The sequence below is a fragment of the Castor canadensis genome, chromosome 5 (assembly GCF_047511655.1).
Source record: "Castor canadensis chromosome 5, mCasCan1.hap1v2, whole genome shotgun sequence".
In the NCBI taxonomy this organism is placed as follows: Eukaryota; Metazoa; Chordata; class Mammalia; order Rodentia; family Castoridae; genus Castor; species Castor canadensis.
In genome coordinates this window covers 146752063-146775715 of record NC_133390.1, presented here as the reverse complement: position 1 = coordinate 146775715, position 23653 = coordinate 146752063, and the positions used below count along the sequence as shown (strand labels likewise).

Here is a 23653-nt window from a genome sequence, read left to right as displayed (position 1 = left end):
TTTATTTTATTTTTTTGTCATATTTTGGGGGCAAAAAGTCCTGACTATAAAGGATTTTGCTGTGCCTCGGCATTTTCACCACTTCCCTCAGTCAGCTTGCTTTATAATGAAAGTAAGAACCATAATGGGATGGAGGAGGGTGTTGGCAATTAAGTCTCCAAGGATCATGCAGATTTTCCTCTTAATTGTATGGGAATCTTAAATGTTTAATGAATATTTAAATAAACAAATTCCATCAACCTTATTTTAGGAGACCAGCTTTAATAACCACCCAAACACTATTTGTTACTTATTGTTGAAATATTAATATTTCAAAATGCCTCTGGGTCAGAGAATCTGTAAGAAACAATTATTTCAATTAAAAGCGTCCTTCATTAAATTGTTACAGCTCTACTCCTAAACGCTATTCCTTTACAACTCTTCTTCCTTTCAACCTGCCCTCTTCCACCAGCACCCCCCCCCACTCCATCCTCCTCCCCCCGCCCGCAATCGCCTGCAGTTAAATGCTTTATTATTAACCTTGGCTATAAGGCCTGCGAGGTGTGTGTGTGTGTGTGTGTTGGCGGGAAGGGGGTGTTGTACGTTTTCTTTCTGGATCCAGCTCTAAATGGTTTCTTCTAAAAGAGACAAGGATTTTCCATCGCCCAAAAGAGGCCATCAAGTTTTAAGATTGGGAGGCACGACTTCAAATCGCATCCTCCGCGGAAAAGTACAAACAGTTCCTCAGACGAGGTCCCCCACTTCCCACGCGCTCTCCAGCTCGCCCTTCCCGCCGAGAGCCCCGCGACAGCCTCCCCAACACCTGTGAATCATCCGAGCGAGGCTGCACCGCGGAACTATTTGCACACCGCCACCGCCACCGCCACCAGCCCTCCCCCGGCGCCTGCTGCACAACCAAGGAAGACAGGATCATTGCTTTAGGATTTTTATTTCTAATCCCTCATATGACCAACACAGGAAACCCCTCTTGCTCATCTCTGCTCTGAGCATCAGAGGGCCCCCCAGTCAGTCACTACTGTGCTGAATGAATTTTATCGCGTCCCAGTCATCCTTGAATTCGAAGCCCTCCACCTTCCCTCCGGATGCCTGGACAGTAATACAAGGCATGCACGTGCCTCTGTGGACTGTTCCTAAGAAACCCACGACAAAACCCCAGGCCCCAACTATAAATTCAACCCAAAGCAGTCATCTATTTTGTCCTGGGCAAACAACTCTCATCTCCAAGCTTGAACTCTAGCAACCCCATACTGCTTGACTTAAGCACCCTTCCTTCCCCTTTTACCAACTCATTTGATATCTGAGTGATAATTGCTCTGACGTACTTTAAAATAAAGTGTACGAGTCTCTCTCCCCCAAGTGACCATATGAATGTGAATTTCAAGTCTTCAATGCTGCTTTGAGAAAACAATCACTCATCAAAATAGCAACCCACGTAGCCTGGCCATATATGGAGTTGGAGAGGGTTGGCAGGAATGACCCTTCAGACCCTCTTCTTCCGAGAAAACAAATCTCAGCTCAAATTTCCCCAAACCCCTCCTACTACCACCCTTTCCACTCCTCTGCCTTCCTCTCCCCTCTGTGACTCAACCAAAGACAACTCAGTAGAGGGAAAATTACGTGTGTGTGAACACATATGCATATATATACACATATACACATACACACATACACCACACACACACACAAACCACAGGCCATCAGGAAAACAGTCGCAAGATAAATGTGTTTGCCCAAGACCGAGTTAAAATGGAGTCATAAGAATCACCCCATTCGGGTGTTTTATAAAGGACTAAAATACAAAGGTTTGCAGTGAAGCGCACAGGGAGCTGAGTCAAGCGCTCTGCACCTCCCGGCTCCACCCCTCCCGCCCCCAGGCACTGTCCTCCCTCCGCCCTCCCCCAACACACTTCCTCCCCGCCCCTCGAGGAGACGGCTAATAAAAGCTGCTGACGTCAAAAGGGACGGCCATCTTTGATGAGGGCAGAGCTCACGTTGCATTGAAGACGAAACCTCGGAGAGGTCAGGCGCTGTCTTTCCTTCCCTCCCTGCTTGGTGGCTCCTCCGCTCTTGCAGCCTGCAAGGACCCGGCGAACACTATCCTCTGGAGGAAACCAGGTAAGAGAGCCCCCTCCCCAGCTCGTGGTTCTGGCTCTGGATGGATGCATGCATACCCAAAAGGGAGCCCACCTGGCAGACCAAGTGAGCTTGGACAGATACAAGTGTTCCTGCACTCAGGGTGCGGTATTCCGGGTGTGCACGTCTGGTAGGCTCTCGCCGGGGGCTTTGTAAAAGTATTTTCGAGGTGAGCGGCTTGGGGAAGAGATGAATGGGGACACTGCAGATGGAGCGATGGGAAGGAAGAGCAAGGATATGTACGGAATAACAACTTACTCTTTTGAAACAGTAGTGGGACCCGCTCTCTTCCATCTTGCGATGCAGTTTTCAGAGATGTTTAGGTTGTTAGTTTTTTTTTTTTTCTGTAGATCGAAAAACAGCAAACCATCTTGTCGTTCTAACCCTGTTATTATGACGGTTATCTTTAGGGCGCTGTTATTCGAGGAAGAATTAAGGAGAAGGCAGGGTGTGGGCGCTGGGGAGAGAAAGGAGAGGGGGAGTTCCCGCTCCAGGCAAACTGAGCTGCAGCAGCGACGGCAGCCTCTGTGTCCCCAAGGACTTGATTCATGCCGCCTGCTCCGCGTCAACTGCAGGCTGGCGGGAGGCGGGCGGGTCGTGCTCTGCGGAGGGCTCTGCGGAGGGCCGCGGGTGGCCGCCTCGGGGACTGCGGCTGCCCGCTCAGACCCGGGACAGCGATAGCCGCCGCTCGCGTTCGCGCCCCCGACCTTTCAGCACCGCGGACAGCGGTCCAGCTGCTGCGCCGGTCCACCTGCCGCAGAGATGCTGCCCCAGGCCTTAGAGGCCAGAGAATCTCTCTGCGACCCGGGCTCCCAGATACTCTTAACAGAGCAGACATAGAAGGTTAAAATAAATAGATAAATCCTGTCCACAGGGACTTATTTACACACAATTGTCTGCTCCCCTGTTCACGTCCTGCATAGCTTCAAAATAATAATAATAATAATCATAGTCGTGGAAATCTTCTGTTTCCTTCTGCTCCTTTTTTAAGGTAGGAAATAAACACATTTAAAAAAAAAAATAGGCACCTATCCTCCAGTATGATATCAAAGTTGTTGTTTTTGTTTTTAACACAGAGTAAACTGTCTGCAAATCTTATGTGAGCATGAGTGGGGTATAAACGAGAATACCAGCACGATCTGTTATGGGACTGACAGCTATCTCTATGTATTAACATTTGATAAAAATTTGGAATTAGCTGAATTAAGCAGAACCAACTTCAAGAATGAATACCTTTTCCTTTCCTTCTCCCCTTACACTTATACCTAGGCACAAACACACACAGTTACAAAAATACACCACTGAAAACTGTTGCAAGTCCTATAGTGTATATGCTAACCTTTTTGACCATGGTTTCTGAGTTAGTGGAACTATTTCCTATCAACACTGGTTATGGCAGGGTGATAGCTTTTGATTTTGACAACATTAAGACTGGCCCTCAGGAAAATCCAACCATGTCCTTCAGGGCAATGCAGATGAAAGAACTGTAGTGTTAGAATGAAACTAGATTCTGACCCAAAGGTCTACTGCAATTTCTATTATGGCACTGCAGGATTTTGCTGAGGTGGTGATGAGTACTTTAACCATTTTCTACTCTGAGGCTTGGAGCCTAAGTGAGCAAAAAATCATCATGGAGATGTATCTTTCTGTCGGATATAGATTAAAATTGTCATAAAATGATCAGTTGGAGAATAAGAGTAACAGCCTTATATGTAAGAATATATAAAATGCAGTGAAGAAACTCTTTTGTGATCCCCGTAAAAGATGCAAAATAAGGTCTTAAATTGTGTTTAATTAGTTATAGCTTCAATATTTATATACTAGAGATACTAAAATTCCCTGTCCATATACAAAAGGTGATTTCATTCCCAACTATTTATGTCTTCATGTATTTCCACATAACTAAACATGTGTTTCCATATATATGTTCATCTGTTATTGGGCATAGATGTAACATTATTTGGTTGGAAATTCATTCAAGAGTATGTAACTGCATAGAAGAAGTTTATAACTGCAATCTTCAGATAAAATAAACAACTATGTTTTGGTGATGGAAGGAGGAGTGAAAAAATATTCAGAAGTCTTTTTAAATGCTCAAACTTCCTGCTGCATGTCCAGGCAGCTCTCTGCGTAGTTGCGTCAAATAAAAAGCTTAATGCTGCTAGAATTATGTGCTTGGACATTAGTAATTACTGCTAGGTTTGTTTGCCAGTGGAAGACTGGGAGGGGGAGTAGAAGACTGCAGCGAAGCTGGCAAAGGGTGCAGAGCTGGGAGAAGGAGGCAATGTGCACAATTATAGAGTTAATTCTAGAACAGCTTACTAAGAAAATAAGGGAAAACATAATTAGAGGTGGATTTAACATTTATGTCATCGACAGGCTTTGTGGGAAATAAACCAAAAGATTTTTCCATTTTAAGTTTGAATTTTAAAAATCCAGGGCAATGCGGTGAAAAAGGCGGGAGCAGATGGACATAAGGACGAGCCAGGAAACGTTCACACAGACCCTCAGATGGTACCTGCTTGTTTGTTCACTGGCATTTTCTGCATTACCACCTTGGTATTCAGAGCACAAAATAATATACAGTATTCATAACCTTTCATGGTAAATCTCCCAGAATCCACAGTTTCATTTTTGCTTTGTTAAATATACTCAAACACAATGCCAACTGCTCCTTAATTACTTTGTCAAATGATTTTCTTAAACTCTAAATGTTAACCCCAGGATGAGGGTTATCAACTGAATAACTGATGTTTCTTCCAGTGAAACCTAGCAGCTGCGCAGCAACTGGCCTTCAGCAAAATATGTTGGTTTTGACCGTTATTAGAAATGAAAAAAATAACTTGAGAAAGATATTTTTTAAAAGAGATGTGGAGAAAAATAGGTAAATTTGCTTTTTAGATAATGCACTATGATTAAACAGTATTTCTTATATTATGTGACTAGTTTACAATTCTATAAAGGTAGGAAAATTCATGTTTTCAGCCTCAGTGCTGGATGCATTTCTGCAATGTCATTCCTTGCCAGCAGGGACCAACCTAGTAAGAAGAAATTGATCAGTTGGTAAGCACCAGACATATAAATGAACCTCTCAAGGGGTATAAAGTCTCATAGTTGTGAACAATAAAACCCTCATAATAACAAAATGAAAATGCAATAAAACTGTTGAAGAAAAATTATTGGGGCATATGAAGTGAATGTGACCACCAATGAGGAATATAATTTCAATGCTAGATGTGACGGTGCAGGTTTGTAATCTCAGTCAACACTTGGGAGGTTGAGGCAGGAGGATCAAGAATTTGAGGCCAGCCTGGGCTATGCAATGAGGTCCTTTCTCAAGAAAGAATATAAGTTAAATTTCAGAAGAGGGCAATTTCAAAGTGCACTAGAACAATCCAAGAGAAAAGGTAGAACTTGAGCTAGTGTTTGAAGATTGGAGAGAGTTTGGGAAGAAATACTAATTAAAAGTCATATTAAGTATAAACAGAACTTCAAGTTAGGCAAGCCCAAGCTATCTTTGGTCAGCAAACCCTGTAAATGTCCATCCGTTCAGATGGAGTCAGGTCTTGTGTGGAGGAATTTGCTAGAATAGAGAGTTGGAGCCTTTTATGGAAATCTTTGAATGGCAAGCTTAGAATTTGGTATATTATCCTCTAAAGTTGATTTCTGAACAGAAACTGATAGCAAAGTAACCAGGTCCTTATTAATAATAATAGCAGAAATTGATATTAACAAAGTGGATTTATTTGTATTCTTCCAGAAATAGAGAGGCACAAATTAGTATTATTAGAGATGATTAATTTTTTTTAAAAAATCAGTCTGTGTTTTAGCATCTTTTTGATCACCCTTCAGCATACACATACCTACTTGAAGATGTAAGCCCTGCCCAGAAGCTAATTATAAGTTTCAGTTTTCCATTATTGATCAGAAAAAATTATTTGATAAGAGGACCTGCCAGGAAGATTTAAAAACAGATCAGTAGTCAGGTGATGGAAGGTCCCAGAAAGTACATGTGAATAATAAAAACGTTGTAGAGCTCTCTCTTGCACCCCCGAGTATTCGTCATTGTCAAATATACTCACTGGATGAGTGAAAAAAGATGTCAGTTCTGGGCACATTTAAAGCTACATGAAAAGTAGAGCCAGCTCAGAGTGACTAAAAGTGGAGGCAGAGGAGAGAAATGCTATGGTAACATTTTGTAAAGATGGGGTAAGATGAGGTGGGCAACATAGCAAATTTTTTTCTGTGCTAATCTTGCTGACTCTTGGTTCCCTCATTCCAGGGCTAGTTTGAAGTCTGAACTATAAGCATTTCCTTTTTAACTTTGTGGTTATTCTTCTCACAGCAAAGATTCAAAATTCCAAACACTGACAGAGCTACTGGACCAAAATAGCCACTAGCTTCATGTAAAGGAAGAAATTGCAGTTACAGACAGATTTTGTGTCTGTTTCAGTATAACTATGAAGTATCAAGAACTTATCTTTTTTTGATCATCAAAACATGGATAGGAGAAAAATTATAGGCTATTTTGACTTCCAGGCTTACTCTCTATGGGAAGTTTGGAAGTAGTACGATTTGATGTTATAGGATGAGGTTGGGCTAGTGATCATTAAACTGAGTCCAGAGGACTTTTCAGGTAAGAGGAAAAGGGGAAGTAAGACATGGAATTAAAGAAGCAGGACCTGGGGAGTAGAGAAAGAGTTTAAGAGAAATTAAATGAAAAGCAATTGTTCTTACAAGAGGAAAGAGATTTCAGAGAACCTCAATCGCAATGTGAAATCTTCAGAATCCCCTTTAGTGCTCAACAATAATATCTGTTCTTTCTACATAATTTGCTTCACAAAGCCTCCTGCACTTCATTCAATATAAAAGTCCAAGCAGCTTCTGATTTCTAAATTACGCAAACTGTGCTCATATGTGTTCAGATATAATATTAAATAACAGTAAGACATAAATCTGATTTAGTAGGACAGAGATACCCAAAGCAGTGATTAATCAGAAATGCCTGTAAGAGAGAAGAGTGAGACACTTATTCTAAAAGTTTTTACATATACTAACTCACTGAATGCTTATAACAACGCTATACTTCAGTTGCTATTATTATTTTCATTTGGCAGATGAGATAACTGAGGCAGAGCCAAGACAAGTTCAATAACTTGTCACAGAGCAGAGCCAGGATTTAACTGCAGTCAATTCCACTCTAGAGACTAGGCTATTAACTATATACTATGCTACTGCTTGCATCATCCACATTTTTCCTATTGGCCAAATGAGGCAGAAAGAATGTACACAATTTTTTTTACAACATCTTTTCTTCCTCGTTCTGGCAATAAGACATGATGGTGAAAATGCTGATGGGAAGCCAGAATCCCCATTGCTGTCCCTGAAGCAAGGACTTGTAATATCTTATTTTGGAATCAGAGTCTTTAAAGTAAGCCAGTCAAGCACATTAAGCTTCTTCATTTGCAGTTTCTTCATTTACAGGCTGACAGAAGTGGACTAATGTTGACCAATATCCCATTCAAAAGCTGATGAAATCTGTGCTGAACCCTTCCTTCCTTCCTCTACCCTGAAAGTGTCTGGTCTAGTAACCCAAGGTCTCAGCTGGCATTTCCTTAATGATGTTTCAGTTACCAATCTTCCCTCCCTCATTATAAGATTAATGCATCCTTCACTTCCCTCATTTCCAATCCTTTTTTTTTTTTTTTTCCCCAAGATTGCTTTGACATCATTTCGGAAGCCTTTCTGGTCAGACAGGAAATCCTGGCTTTTTCCTTAAAGTCCTATTCCGAGTCATCATTGCTTCCTTCTTAATCTAACCTATAGCTGTCTGCCATGTGCTATCTCCTAAAACCCACCTAAACATTTTATAATTCTTTTTTCAATCAAATTAACTGTTTTTGGAATTCCTTTCTAGACTCTTGCTCAGCTTCTATGTCTGACTTAAAGCAATTTAATAACTGCTGTTTTCTCCTTTCTCCCTCTTCCACTGCCACTTTAAAGAGAAAACAAACACTGTAAAGTACTTTAAAAAATACACTTGCATATGGTCTGGATTACATGACACTGACAGCCAGCTCAAAAACTAATTACATGGGGCTGAGGGGTTGAGGTGGGGGATAGCTCAGTGGTAGAGTGCTTGCCTACCATTTTTGAGGTCCTGGGTTTGATCCCCAGCACCACAAAAAAGAAAAGAAAAGAAAAAAAAAATTCTCATTATCATTATAACCTACTGCAGATTTCAGCATCTTTTCTACCAAGGAAAAGTATTCTATCACAAGAAGAGATCTTAACTGATTTTTCTTATTGCTGACTAACAAACATTAACCTCAGCAGTGATAAACCAAGTGGTTAGAACAAATCTGTAACCTCAAAAACAGATGGGAAAAAATCCTGTTTAAGGATTAGAGTTTCCTTTTAAAAGCTTAACAGTCATTCTAGAGAAATTCAAAGTGAATTATGATGCCTGCTCAGGCTTGATGCTGAAAGACAGCTGTACTAGGTTTATGGCTTTCTCTTTGATCAGAGAAAAATATATTTGATCTTTTTTTGGTGGTTGGCCTGATTCAGTTTTAGTACCCAAAGATGTCTAATTCTCATGTCTTAAATAGAGAGCATTTGCACTATCTGCTGACTCACCACATCTTGTCTTCCAAGGTGTTCATTTTTATACTTCAAGAGCAAGGTTATTTTTCTCCAAAGTGACAGGTTTTAAAAAATGACCATCTGGTCCCAGCTTCCCCATCACTTCCTTTATTCAAATGACACTAATTACCGATTTTTGAACTTAGGAGATGATTTTCCATGCCTGCCGGCTGAATCAGTGGTTACTGTCCTTCACTGGTAACAGCATGGAAGGAAATGAAAGCTTCTTAGATGCCCCCCTGAGGCCAGAGTTCAGCCATGCACTCCTGCCTCATTTCTGTTTAGAGAATTCTCTCAGTTGATCTCTAAGAGCTCAAACTGCAAGCTGGACAGAGTTCCCTTTCCATAGAGAGTCTCGGCCAAGTCGTTGATCTCTTTTTTTTCTTTTATCTCCTTTATTTGTATTCATTTATGTACAGCATTAAAGAATAATAAGTAGAAAATTGCAAAACAGTGGATTTCTTAAATTTCCCTGCAGTTAATGGAGGTTGATCTGATGGTTAGGTGTAGATAAATCATACTATGAATTCTTCATTGATAGGCAGAAATGAGGGAAATAAGTGCCAAAAAGTCTACTGGGAAGAACACTCGCAAATGATTTCTATATGCAGTAGCCCTGTTGAATGAGGTTTTATATTTGTTTGTTTGTTCATTTCAATGAAAAAGTTCATTACAACTTCACTTTATTAGAAAATTTTGCTAGAAATCAAAATGTGTTCCTGATTTATGCTTGAGATATTGCTGAATGTAAACTTTTTTTCTAATTTCAAGATGACTATTAAACATAATCAGCTGTTATTATGGCACTTTTCATTCATTCATTCAACAAATATTTACTGAGCACCTGCTTTGTGCCAAGAAAGCATTCTTCTGGTTCCAAAGATATAGCAGTAAATAAAATAGGCATGTTTCTGCCCTACATGAGCTATGCTAAACATCTTGTTTGTGATATTATTATTTTAGAAGATATGGTTCAAATAGTATCACTTTTTAAATATTTTTTCAACGTTTTTATTATTGTGCTGGGGGTACATTGTGACATTTATAAAAGTTCTTACAACATACCATCATTAAATTCACCCCCTCCACCATTCTCCTTTATCCCACCCTCCTCCTATTCCTGGAATTGTTTCAACAGGTCTCATTTTTCCCTTTGCATACATGTGTAAACAATATTTGCACCGTATTCACCCTCCTACACCCTCTCCCCACATCCCTTTTACAATCTTAAGACATTAACTCAACATAGAAAAGACCTTGGCTCGCTATCCAATATATACAATTGAATGAAGTTTTCTACTAAGTGGCTAGTACTCATAGAGATTACTATTTCATAATTGAAATATGCATTAAGAACCAGCCTTGGCCATCCAGGAGCTAAGTAAATATCTAAGACATACCTCTGCGTAAGTTTCTGTTTATTTACATGGACATCAACTAGGATGTCACAAAGTATCCCATAAGTGCATCCTTATATTCCAATGTCCCAGTCTTTTGGGACTCTCCATATATAGATCATTTCCTACCAGTGAAGTTTCAACAAACGTGGTCACTCCTAGGCCAAAAAATCTATTTCTAACTCTAAAACAATGCAAGACAGGGTGACTAAGAGAGAATACGGTTTCTTTCGGCACCTCCAAAGCAACTCTACTTCCTTCCTCTGAAAACTCCCTATCACTGAACATGGTTAGAAGATTCAGAATGAAGTAAGAGCATGTCTTAGTCCCCCAAGCCTTACTTTTAGAAATTTACCTCTTATGAATTAGTGATTTCCTCCATCTCTTGTAAGATGTATCACATTGCTTTGTAATTGCCTACTTAAACATTTCTCTTCCTTAGTAGACTATAGAAGTCCTTGAGAGCAAAGATAATATCTTAGCCATCTTTGAATCTTCAGTACCTTTAACAGTGCCTGTCATACACCAGGTACATAGAAGGTAAATGAGTGACTGGGGATACCAGCTGCTCCTGTGCAGAGAAAAGAATTCTACCACTGTAAGTAATTCTGCCTTTCACTGATCAACTCTTTTAATCAGAGTGATACAGGAATTATGTGACTCTGCAAGTAGATTCACCCTAAATGTTGAAATCAGATTATATCCCAACAAGGTACGTTGGTTCACCCCAACTAGCTGCCAAACTGTGACAAATAATTTATTATTCTAATATGCTGTTTTATCACCCATGAGTCAGGGTTTAAAATGCTAATGAAAGATAAAAGATTTCTCAAGAACAGTATTGCTAAACTCAGGATTTCATTCAGAGATTAAAGCCATTACCTAAGAGTGATTAAAGTCAGCTTCATGTATAACATCAAACTGTTTAGCATACATAAAATATACATTTGAAGTTCTTTACTATTCACTAGGATTAAAGGATATTTTTATTCCACTGTCCATACAGCCATTGATAACTAAAATCACCAGGAACATAGATTTGTGACTTTGGCCAACTCTTGCCTTCAGGGTCACATATTTGTTGCTGCTCTGTTAGAATTGGCATGGTATACATAAGCTCTCCATGTTGATTTGGCTTTCTGGAAAACGTCCTCTACTTTTCTTTTCAAAAAGCCTACTTCTTCTTCTTAGAAGATAAAAATAAACTCTAGCAAAATATGGTAAATCAGCCTCATTCATCCTTAGGAAAAAGCCATCACCAGCTGAACAATGAATTTTGCATTTCTTTGTCCCCCTTCCTTCTCATGGAACAAGTCTAAAACCCCTGGGCAGTCATTCTGTGGTCTCCACAGTATAAGATACCACTTAATGACCACAAAGAAAAAAGTAACTAATTAACTGAATGCCTACACTGGTACATGTTATCACATATAATCTTGAAAGCAACCTTTAAAGAGCTTGAAATTCTTATTCCTCTGACTGAAAATTCCATATTTTCCCCCTCCATCCCATGACTTTTCCTACCCATGAGTTATACACAATTCTTTGAGACCCTCTGATAGAAAGCATGTTCCTGACATATAGAATGTGAGTCAGCATAAGAACTTAGTCCTCTAGGAGGCTAAAAATTCAGGTGACATATAGTAGTATGAGTGACTAGGAAAAACTAAATGTCTAGGTGAGTTTACTGAGCACTGGTCAGAGAGTCAGATAGCTGTAGAACAGCTCTACCACTTTAGTGTTCTGACCTTGAACAACTTACCTAACCTAATCTGAACTGAGCTTCAGTTTTCAGATGTGTGAAAAGAAAGCAGCAGCTGCCATGAATATGTCAAGTGGCTGTCATGAGACCTGAAGGAGCTAATGCTTGTGAAATGCTCAGACAGAGGAAGAGATGATCGTTATGTTCTATTTTCTGCCATTTGCTGGGCCAGATTTTTAATGTTCTTGATTGCAGGTTATATGAAGCCCATATGCTTCTTTTCCTCTTTATTATGTTGTTTGCTTAGAGAAACAACAGGTCCTGGTATCAGATTATTTTTTAGCTTGCAGAACACACATGATAAATTGGAAAAATGTGTCAACACTATTTGATTTTTCTTTTGATTATCATCTCTGTTTTGGAAATGGCCTCATGAGTCTTAAGATAATGTTTGGATACCTGAAGAGGCTCCATTTTCATTTAACTAAACAGTGGTTCCCTCTTGCTTACTACATTGGATTTTAAAGTCCCTTGAATTAAGAGAGAGGATATGAAAAACTCCTTACTATTCTTTAGTTTATGAAAAAGAAATTTGCTGCAAGCTATTTAGTGAACCATTACTGAAACCACATCTGTTGGCTTAAGTTTGTGTTCAGCTTTGTGGTAAGGTTTATTGCAGAGTGAGGGGTGGGGAGAATAGGTTCCTTATCAAGTATTGTATGAGTGCATGTGTTTTGTATGTACACACAGTATATAAGCAAAGAGGTGCAAACCCAGATGCTCTCTTGAGCTAGGCTTGGTAAAAGATTCCTATCTGTATCACCTCACTGTCAAAATCTTTAGCTTTATCCATACATCAATAAATACAAAACCTGTATAAGTAAGTCACATTATATAAGTCACAAAATGATTCCCCTTTAAAGTTGGAAAAGGTTTCCAAAGAAAACTTGTATGTAGTAATGACTTCAGTTCTGCTTTAGAGAGAATTCCTACAAATCCAGGCATACAGGACAAAAGAACTTACCAGGAAACATTTTTGAAACTACTATCTTTGAGCATCTACTATGTGCTAGTTATTATATTCCTGTCTGTTATAACCAATTTTATATTTGATTTCTACCACAACCTCCTAAGTGGTGGGTGTTAGTTTCCAAACTTGACTCAAAGAGGATACTGTTTGGAAAAGATCTTGCTAAGGGTTCTAGGGTGCTAATTGCCACCCCCATGAACCAACTGATAGGTAGACAAGGGTTACTGGCTAAAATATCAAACATGTTGTTAAAGAAAAAATGGTCACAACCAGCAACCAGATTATCAGGCTTCCTTATTCTTTTCTAGTCCTACTCCAAGGCTAGATACTGGGACCTTTGAGAGAAAGGGCTATAGAAATATGTGTAGTCAGACAGAAAAGCTAGAAAACATAGGCCCTGCTCCTCCAAGGGGCAGAACTTGCCTCACTAGGCTTGCAGTTTGGAGAAGCAGTAGTGCAAGCTTGCTGTAGACAGACACAAAAAGCCAAATAGGAGACTGAGTTATGCTTGCTCACTACCTGTTTTCTATCTCACAGACCACTTAAATTGGATTTGGGAGGAGCAAATAAAGGAAAGAGTAAATACTATTTTTCCAATATTGATATTCAGAAAGAGTAGAGGTTCCCATTGTATAAGACAAGCTGAGAATGGCTGAGTCAGGGAGAAATTGTTCCGCCTGTTTCCATACAGCAAATAAGAGGGAGAACATGAGTTTAAGCTTAAACTCTCAAGTGCAATACCCCTGAGCATCTGTTATCAGTGATTCATTACTATGGGACATCTTTGAACCTACAGCATCAGCATCACCTAGGAGTTTTTGCAATTATCAGGTCCACCTACTAAGTTTGAAATTCTGGGGAGAGGCTAATAATTTCTGTTGTAGTCACCTCCAGGTGATTTCTATGCATACTCAAGTTTCAGAATCACTGTCCTACAAATTTTAGTGTGCCTTCAAGTGTTCACATCTATCTCAAACTAAGCAGATGAGGATCCACGGTTCTTTACCTTACAAAATCTCAAAGAGAAAAGAACTGTCCAGATCTATTGGATAGAAGTTTCTACTCACCCTTCTGAATTAGTAATAAAGATGCTAGTGTTCCTCAGAGTGAGTTTGTAAGATGTGAGAGGTAAGTGGCCACAGAATGAGGACCCTTGTCTAGAGTGGGGTATCAGTGGGCCACTTTGTATGCTTTGTTTCCTGCAACAAGGGCTCAATGTCCGGCTCCCAGAACTTTCCCTTAAAGCTTATCAGAACTTAAAGTCTCACCAAATGATTCCTGCTTCTGCAAGTTTCAGCCTACAGCCTCTGAGGAATACAATAAAAGAAAAGGTGCCCACGGTGCAAAGAATAAAGCAACTTTCATCACTGCTCCTCTGCTCCCCCTCCCCCGCCCCTCCCCCCCCCCCCCCCCCCCCCCCCCCCGCACACACAATAAACTTCCACAAGTGCAAAAAGGGGCCTGGTCCTTTCTCACTCACACACTGCAGTTCCTTGTTCTTTGCTCTCAATCACAGCACCAACTGCCCTTGGAAAAAGATCTGATGCCTCATGTTTCCCTTCTTTTCTGCCCTCCTCTTACTTAGAATCATAGGTTTCGAGAGCTGACACAGATCTCAAAAACCACATTTTAAAAAATGAGAAATGACAAGGCCCAGACATAAATTACTAACCAAGATCACGGGGTGATCCTTGCATCTAGGTCCTTGCCACTTCGGCATCATCTTTTCCTATTTTCTGTCTTGTGAGGGCCACTCTCCAATCGATGAATCTTTCAGTCTGTTGCTTTCCTCAAAGGTCTTTTGTCTCAAATAGTGACCCAACCTCTGGCAGGGAAAGAAATCTGTGGATTTTGAACTATCAGAAGTTTCTGGAAAGGTTGGCCATGTGACATATATCTAACTGAGTATTGCATGTGACAAAAACCCAAATATAAGTGGCTTTGGTAAAAATGGCTTAAAGAATCTCAGCAAATGTTGATCAGTCAAACCACGGGAAATACAGAGAAGTATCTGGTATTCAGTCAAGCACAGTGTTCAAAAACTAAAAAGCATTCTCAAATTCTCTTATATTCTCTCTCTCTCTCTCTCTCTCTCTCTCTCTCTCTCTCTCTCTTTCTCTCTCTCTGTCTCCCCACCTGTCCTTGGTACATTCTGTACCTTAAATTCACTTTCTTTGTTAAAAAAAAGAAAAAACACTTGCTTCTTCCACATACCAAAATACCACAGGCAAAATTTCTGCTGCTAGCTGGCCAAGGTTGGTGCATACCTGTAATCCTAGCTACTTGTGAGGCTGAGATCAGGAGAAATGAGGGTCAAGGCCAACCTAGGCAAATAGTTCATGAGACTCCATCTCCAAAATAACCACACCAAAATGGATTGGAGGTGTGGCTCATGCAGTAGAGTGCCTGCTTTGCAAGAGTGAAACCCTGAGTTCAAACCCCAGTCCCCCACCCCCAAAAATCTGCTGCTTTAGCAGAATATTCTACCTCACCCTTAAGAACATTAAGAAAAATTAACAAAAGTGAAGAAGAATGATTCTTTTGCATTTTTCTGAATTCACACTTGGTTCTTTAGGAAGTTACCACCACATGACAAGTCATTCATCAAATATTTATTGTGCCTCTACTATATACCAGGCACTATTCTAAGCAATGGAAACAAGTAGAGGGCAAAACAGATGAAGTTCATGTTTTCATAGAGCTTACCTTCTAGAGGAAAATGACAGCTATTGCTATAAATAAAATAATGCAGGATTAGGGGTTAGAGTGATGACACCAGGTGATAGAATGATGATTTAGAAACAATGGTCATGATAGAAGGATTTGCTGAGAGGTGGCATTTAAGCAGGGAACAAGTCATCTGTGGGATCAATGATTTTTATTCTCCTCTAATTCTAAACCTTCAAGCAGAATTCCAGCTCTTGATTCCATCATTTATCAACAATAAAAGAAAACTGTATCTTACTTTGAATCATATAAATGGGCTTTCCCATCATCTTACCATTTCTCTTCCAAGAGAAATGAGGTGCACCTGTTGCTCCAGATACAGTGGAGAGAAAGTAACTTGAAATCCAAAAAGCCCATGGCAACAGGAGGAAAAGATAACTCTGGTTCTCTGGCCCAAGTCTTTCCTCCTTGGGATTATTTTGCTTCTTCCCATAACTGTATTATGTGTCCACATACACTGATGAAACCAACTATGACCTTTTTAGACTGAAGGACTTAGAGATTAGAGCTAAACCTGGGAACCTGGCACTGATTGTTAAACTCGTCGGTGGATTGTCTGTAAAGACAGATTCACATTTGGAGTTCCCATGTGAGTTTCATGAAGGCATACATGGCACATTGGTAAAAGACATGAATGTGAACCCTTGCTCCAACCAACCATAGTATTTAACCCTGCACAGATTTCCTTGATCCCAATGAAGGAAGGAAACATGAGATCTTCATGCCTCTGCATGCCCTGGCTAGAACTTGTTTTTCCATCAGTCACCAAAAAGGCTGAGTCCTCTCTGGCCCAATGGGAAGATAAACATTAAGGGTTAGCATTTAATTGGATGCCAGATGCAAGAAGGCACACGGACTGTAGAAGAGGGAGAACTGGACCCAAAGATGTGTTTAGAATACAAAATTATGCCTCCGTACCAGCAAATTGAGGTTCAAGTTCATGTTCTCATCTCACTTGCTCTAGTTTTTTGGGGAATCTAATTTTTATTTCCTTTGTTCCTTTTACTTAGTTGAGATTATTTGCACCTTTGGTTTCCTGAGTGAAACTTTTTATGTATTATTAAGTTGAAAATTAGTCCTGCACAACAGACCTTGAGACTCACATGAGTGGCCCTTTTATACGCCATGTCCTTCTAACTACTAAAAACGCTGGCTCAGTAAATCAGAGTTGGCCTCTCAGTGAAGTAAACAAGGTCCCCTCAATCACTGTTGATGTTCCTCTTTTGGATTTACACTCTAGTGGCTTATAGAACTGTGCCCTATATCAGCACTCAGGTTTTATCAGGTCACTTACCAAATGACTGCATGGATTCCCTCTATACCTGTTTAATGACAATTCTCTTTTTTCCAAGTTGTTTCTCCACTATGATCTAATTTTTTAACTTCATGACAACTTTGTAAAAATAAGATGATAAAGAAACCATAACCACTGTTAAGTTATAAAAAACTGGGGCTTAAAAAATTTGACTTCCCTGGAGAAGATCACTTATCTTATGGCAGAGACCATTCAAGCATGAAGATTAAACAGTTGTCCCTTATTCTTAATCCATAAATAGAGAATAATTGAGTTATAAACTCACCAATACCCATAAACTTATTTTATTTGTTCAATACTAGATTTGCAAAATCGTATTTTCTAATTTCCTACAAAACTTAACACTACTTGTCTTATGTATCTAACAGAGTCCACACATTTTTATTATCTTTTCAGTCCTATAGGCATTTGAATTTGCTTCCATTGCTTACGAAAGTTATGGAATTCTTGGGGGTTCTAGAATCTTCCAGAATTGGGAAGCACTAGAAGTTTCCTGGCTTATTTTACCATGACATCTTCCTGTGAATGTCTTCACATCTTATGTCAATATTTTGAGAAACAAGGTGGAAAAGTAAGCTGCGCTAAATAGACCACCAACTTTTTGGATCGAAATGGGATTCAAGAGGGTCTTAGCTTTTTCTTTTTCCATGGACCCCACTGATTGTGTGGATCTATGAATCTCTTTTCAGAATGATATGTTTTAATATATAAAATATAATACACAGGATTATGGGGGAAAACAATTATATTGAAATGTAATTGTCAAATTAAAAAAACAAATTTGTAATTCAGTAATATGTGGTATATTTTAAAGTAAAGCATTAATAGCAATGTTCATGGTGAGTCTAACAGCTACTATAATTTCAAAGCAATATTGAGAATGTATGACATTGAAAGATTCTGCAAAGTGACATGAAGACATCTGAGGTTTATACCAGTGGCACAACTGGTGTCTGGCTTTTCCTGTACCCTTCTGGGTGGTAGGATGGAGGAAGCCAAGGAGGAGAGGCTCCACATGTCATCTAGGCACCAGTGATAACCAGGAGACCATGACAACAATTATTTTTGCTGTGTAACAAACTAGTCCACAGCATGGTGGTTTAAAACATCAACTATTTGTTATTGATCATGAGTCCTTGGATTAACTTCCTGATTCTTCAGTGAGCTAGCACGTTATCTGAGGTCTGTTTGATCTACAGTTGTGCTCACTTCCACGGCTGGTGATTGTTGCTGGCTCTTCACTACAGCATCAGTGGTGACCGAACTACTTGTCTCATCTAACAGGATAGTTAGAGTGTTGCAAGTTACAGAGTTCCCCAAAACAGCATGATAAGGATGAGTCCCAATCTGCAAGTACTTTTCATGCCTCTGCTTAAGCCACATATATGCTATTGTTTCATGGAACGAAGTCAGTCACATGGCCAAGCACAGAGACCATGTGGAAGGCGGTGTTGTGGGAATGATCATAGTCATTTTTACAAAAAATTCAATGACCCCACCAATCCTGGGAGCATAAGTCAGAAAGTTCTCTAATCAGCCACAGTTGAGGCACAAGGTTCTGCCTGTCCATCCAGCGTCTACACATCTTCCGCTAAGTTGTACAAATCAGGGAATCTGGACAAGGATCATTATTATTCTGCCACCACAGACCTTCCAGTTTCTTCTACAGCCAAATTTGGAACTCTCAGATGGAAGCATTCAATATCTTAGGCCAAGAGGGCACCTGGAACATCAATATTCCTCTCTAAAGAAGCTAAGTCATTAAAGTACCAGGTAAATTCAGGGGATTGAAAAAGGGAAGTTTTTTCCTCTGAACACTGAGGATGAGTAAGCATTTTTTGATTCAAACTGGAAAAAAAAATCACATCTTACTGTTTTGTGGTGATGTTTCTTTAATCTGAAATTTCACTTAGGCCTGTCTTGGTAAAGGCAATTGAATTTGAAGGTTTTTTTTTTTTCCCCAGTCTCTGTAGAAGTCTCCTCTGCTTTGTCCTCTAATTATAAGAGCTACCCATAATGCTAAAAACATTTCTCAGCCAACCCTCTACCTAGTAAGCACTTTGGCAATGGGAACCCCAGGGAGGACACAGTGGAAAAAACCCTGAAGGCTTTTCAGCTGTGCTGCTGCGTCATGGAAAACAAGCCAGAAAACCACATCAAGTCCTCATAGGCCTCCCACCCCACCTCCAGCCTTTGCCTTAGTTAGTCCAGAGATTATCAGGGAACGGCTGACTCACCCAGTTGCCTAGTCAGGCTCTTCCAAAGAGTATTTTAACTTTGGGCTGTTTATTTTCTCAGCTCATTTCCAACATTAGATGGCAGACCCCTGAAGATGAGGCCCTGTGCAGAAAAACTGACTATTTTTTCAGATCCTATACCAGCTTCCATTGACTGGGCTCTAAAAGCAAAATGATCAAACAAAGCATTAAAGTCTTTTAATTATTTAGTTGCAACATTGTCTTAGGTTGGGTCCTGCTAGAAGCAGATTCTGAGAGAAGCCTGCGTGCAAATATTTTATTTATTTGGAAAGTGGTCCTAGGAAGCACTGGTAGGTAAATAAAGAAGCTAGATGAGGATTCCAAGGAAGCCACATAGGGAGAATTAATAATTGCTACATGCTGGGGCTCAATCCACTAGAATCCTCTCTGGGAGAGAGGGTACAATATGCCTGAACTGCCCCTCCCAAAGGGCAAGGAAGCTAGGGCATTTATGCCGCAGCTTCCATCCTTCTGTGACTAAGGACTGTTCCCAGGGATATAACTTGCACCCAGCCCTGTGGGAAGCCAGGTCTATACTAGTAATTAGAGCGAACCCCACGGCCATGAGTCTCGTCCCATTTGCAGCAGAGGCCCTTAGAGTGTTCAGAAAAGGTGAGTGACAGGGGTCCTAGTAAGCATCCACTGGCTGCTATAATTTTGTAAACTGTCATGGCCAGACACCTTATCTCAACAGCTGTCTCTTAGCTTTCCTGCATCAATATCTCAGACATTCGTTTATTCACCACACAATCATTTGGGGTGCTATTGGGTATCATTTGTTCAACACCTATGTGCCAAGTGCCGACTAAGATTTTTTTGGGGGGGGGGTTTCTTGCCTACCCACATACCTCCCTGTGTGCTCTCGCCTCATCATGTGATCAAAGTCCAATCCCCTTGCTGTGTTTGCTCTTGATCTAAAGTCCCCATATCAGGGAGAACATATGATTTTTGGTCTTCTGGGCCTGGCTAACCTCACTCAGGATGATGTTCTCCAGTTCCATCCATTTACCTGCAAATGATAAGATTTCATTCTTCTTCGTGGCTGAGTAGTATTCCATTGTGTATAAATACAACATTTTCTTAATCCATTCATTGATAGTGGGGCATCTTGGCTGTTTCCATAACTTGGCTATTGTGAATAGTGCTGCAATAAACATGGGTGTGCAGATACCTCTGGAGTAACCTGTGTCACAGTCTTTTGGGTATATCCCCAGGAGTGGGATTGCTGGATCATATGGCAGATCTATGCTTAGATTTTTAAGAAGCCTCCAAATTTTTTTCCAGAGTGGTTGTACTAGTTTGCATTCCCACCAGCAGTGTAAGAGGGTTCCTTTTCCCCACATCCTCGCCAATACCTGCTGTTAGTGGTGTTGCTAATGATGGCTATTCTAACAGGGGTGAGGTGGAATCTTAGTGTGGTTTTGAATTGCATTTCCTTTATGGCCAGAGATGGTAAGCATTTTTTCATGTGTTTTTTGGCCATTTGAATTTCTTCTTTTGAGAAAGTTGTTTAGTTCACTTGCCCATTTCTTTATTGGTTCATTAATTTTGAGAGAGTTTAGTTTTTTAGTTCTCTGCATATTCTGGTTATCAGTCCTTTGTCTGATGTATAGTTGGCAAATATTTTCTCCCACTCTGTGGGTGTTCTCTTTAGTTTAGAGACCATTTATTTTGATGAACAGAAACTTTTTAGTTTTATGAGGTCCCATTTATCTATGCTATCTCTTAGTTGCTGTGCTGCTGGGGTTCCATTGAGAAAGTTCTTGCCTATACGTATTAATTCCAGAGTATTTCCTACTCTTTCCTGTACCAACCTTAGAGTTTGGGGTTTGATATTAAGATCCTTGATCCATTTTTGGTTAATATTGGTATAAGGTGATAAACATGAATCTAGTTTCAGATTTTTGCAGACTGCTAACCAGTTTTCCCAGCAGTTTTTGTTGAAGAGGCTGCTATTTCTCCATCGTATATTTTTAGCTCCTTTGTCAAAGACAAGTTGGTTATAGTTGTGTGGCTTCATATCTGGGTCCTCTATTCTGTTCCACTGGTCTTCATGCCTGTTTTTGTGCCAGTTCCATGCTGTTTTTATTGTTATTGCTTTGTAATATAGTTTGAAGTCGGGTATTGTGATACCTCCTGCATTGTTCTTTTGACTGAGTATTGCCTTGGCTATTCGTGGCCTCTTGTGTTTCCATATAAATTTAATGGTAGATTTTTCAATCTCTTTAATGAATGTCATTGGAATTTTGATGGGAATTGCGTTAAACATGTAGATTACTTTTGGGAGTATAGACATTTTTACTATGTTGATTCTACCAATCCATGAGCATGGGAGATCTCTCCACTTTCTATAGTCTTCCTCAATCTCTTTCTTCAGAAGTTTATAGTTTTCCTTGTAGAGGTCGTTGACATCCTTTGTTAAGTTTACACCTAGGTATTTGATTTTTTTTTGAGGCTATTGTAAATGGAATTGTTTTCATATATTCTTTCTCAGTTTGTTCATTATTAGTGTATGGAAATGCTAATGATTTTTCTATGTTGATTTTATATCCTGCTACCTTGCTGTAGCTATTAATGATGTCTAGAAGCTTCTGAGTAGAGTTTTTTGGGTCTTTAAGGTATAGGATCATATTGTCTGTAAATAGGGATATTGTGACAGTTTCTTTACCTATTTGTATTCCTTTTATTCCTTCTTCTTGCCTAATTGCTCTGGCTAGGAATTCCAGTACTGTGTTGAATAGGAGTGGAGATAGTGGGCATCCTTGTCTGGTTCCTGATTTTAGAGGGAATGGTTTGTTTTTCTCCGTTAAGTATGATGCTGGCTGTAGGTTTGTCATATATAGCTTTTATAATGTTGAAGTACTTTCCTTCTATTCGTAGTTTTCTTAGAGCTTTTATCATGAAATGGTGTTGGATCTTATCAAAGGCTTTTGCTGCATCTATTGAGATGATCAAGTGGTTTTTGTCTTTGCTTCTGTTAATGTGGTTTATTACATTTATTGATTTTCGTATGTTGAACCACCCCTGCATTCCTGGGATGAAGCTTACTTGGTCGTGGTGAATGATCTTTTTGATGTGTTGTTGAATTTGGTTTGCTTTGTTGAGGATTTTTGCATCAATGTTCATTAAGGAGATTGGCCTATAGTTCTCCTTTTTGGAGGTGTCTTTGCCTGGTTTTGGGATAAGAGTAATACTGGCTTCATAGAATGTGTTAGGCAATTTTCCTTCCCTTTCTATTTCATGGAACAGTTTAAGGAGGGTTGGTATCAGTTCTTCTTTAAAGGTCTGATAGAATTCAGCAGAGAATCCATCAGGTCCTGGACTTTTCTTTTTTAGGAGACTCTTGATTGCTGCTTCAATTTCATTTTGTGTTATAGATCTATTCAGGTGATTAATGTCCTCTTGGTTCAGTTTTGGATGATCATAAGTATCCAGAAATCTGTCCATTTCTTCACGATTTTCAAATTTATTTGAATATAGGTTCTCAAAGTAGTCTCTGATGATTTCCTGGACTTCCATGGTGTTTGTTGTTATCTCCCCTTTTGCATTCCTGACTGTACTGATTTGGGTTTTTCTCTCTTCATTTTAGTCAGGTTTGCCAGGGGTCTATCGATCTTGTTTATTTTTTCAAACAACTTTTTGTTTCATTAATTCTTTGTATGGTTATTTTGGTTTCTATTTCATGGATTTCAGCTTTTACTTTTATTATTTCTCTCCTATTTGTTTTGGAATTTGCTTGTTCTTGTTTTTCTAGGAGTTTGAGATGTATCATTAGGTCATTGATTTGGGATCTTTCAGTCTTTTTAATATATGCACTCATGGCTATAAACTTTCCTCTCAGGACTGCCTTAGCTGTGTCCCATAGGTTTCGGTAGGTTGTGTTTTCATTTTCATTGACTTCTAGGAACCTTTTAATTTCCTTTTTTATTTCATCAGTGACCCATTGTTCATTAAGCAGCCAACTAAGATTTTTGCATACATCATCTCATTTGGTCCTCATGACAGTGTGCAAGGTATTACTAGTTTCATTTTACAACTGAGAAAGCAGAAATGCAGTAAGGTTACCTTCAGTCCCTCAGCTTGAACACAGCAAAGCTGAGATTCCCTGCAGGATCTACCCTTAGGGCCAGCTCCACTCAGTACAAGTCCCACCTCAATTAGATGGGGATTCTAGACTCCTGCTGACTTAAGCCAAAGCTCAACCATATCCAGCCCCACTACCCCCATATCTCCTGAATCATTCCCCTCTCCCTTCTTTATCTCTCTTATTCTTAAGTTGGCTCTGAGGATTAACTCTTATCCCTTGGGTGTTCCAGATCCTCTTTTGAGCATTGGGCTGTCCCTCTCATTCTCCAGACCCTCTTACTCTGGGCACTGTGACCACTATCTCCAAGCTTATGACATTGTTGAATTTTCAAGTCCTTAAACACCGTCCAACTCACCTCC

General features: G+C 39.8%; 1 protein-coding gene across 2 annotated transcripts in view; it reads left to right on the top strand.

Moving 5' to 3' along the window:
* Positions 1 to 1955: 1955 nt before the first annotated feature.
* Snap25 (synaptosome associated protein 25) overlaps positions 1956 to 23653 on the top strand; it is a 90395-nt gene continuing 68697 nt past the window's right edge. For both annotated transcript variants that reach the window (XM_074074346.1, XM_074074347.1), the window contains exon 1: positions 1956 to 2115. The gene's annotated coding sequence lies outside the window, so the exon portion shown is untranslated. The remainder of the gene's footprint in view (positions 2116 to 23653) is intronic.